The 724-nt window shown below is 28.7% G+C and overlaps 1 protein-coding gene across 1 annotated transcript in view; it reads right to left on the bottom strand.

The window, feature by feature from the left end:
* LOC119587727 (carbonic anhydrase-related protein 10-like) overlaps window positions 1-724 on the bottom strand; it is a gene marked incomplete in the record, with an annotated part of 109,413 nt that overhangs the window by 5,794 nt on the left and 102,895 nt on the right.

Here is a 724-nt window from a genome sequence, read left to right as displayed (position 1 = left end):
TTTTTCTGTAGATAATTATCGAAGTAGTCATAGTGTGAAGATGGTCTGTATTAATATGTTCAAATACAAGTATGTATAAGTGTACGTAAAATAATAGTTGCTATTATGTTTTGCATGGTCACACTACTTTTAAAAGAATACAAACATTTATAACTTAGTTTTCTATTAATACTGAAATCACACAAACAAAGAAAAAGCAGATACCTCAATACATACAAATCTATGAATGATCAGCATACTATAACTGAGAATACCTCTGAGAAAATAACGAAGAAATAAATAGATAATGTTATTGCTCAAATCTTCACGAATTTACGTTCTGTCTTTACAATCAAATACCACGTAATTCATTCATTCAGTTTCACCAGAGACCTTCAAAAAAAAAAAGAATAACTTCATAACTAGATAACCACATCAAATAGCTTTAATTAATAGCTCTTAAATGAATACAAATTGATATAAATTTCCAGCTACCGATGCATCAATACCGTAAGAAGCCAAATGCACTCTCGCTAATCAGCCCATAATTAAATCAAGACTAATCTCTTAATCGTTATTATCTAATCAATAGTGATCAAAGAAGATTACCAGGGCTGCACCAGAAGCTAATGCAATGGCTAATGTCTATAAATGCATATTGAAAAAGATAAAAGAAGATGAAAAAGAAGAAAAAAATGGAAGAAAAAAAAGAGAAAAGGAAAAAAAAAACATGAGTTTAATTTTC

The sequence above is a fragment of the Penaeus monodon genome, chromosome 23 (assembly GCF_015228065.2).
Source record: "Penaeus monodon isolate SGIC_2016 chromosome 23, NSTDA_Pmon_1, whole genome shotgun sequence".
Classification (NCBI taxonomy): domain Eukaryota; kingdom Metazoa; phylum Arthropoda; class Malacostraca; order Decapoda; family Penaeidae; genus Penaeus; species Penaeus monodon.
Note: the sequence above shows the minus strand (reverse complement) of the source record. Positions and strands in the feature narration are given on the sequence as shown.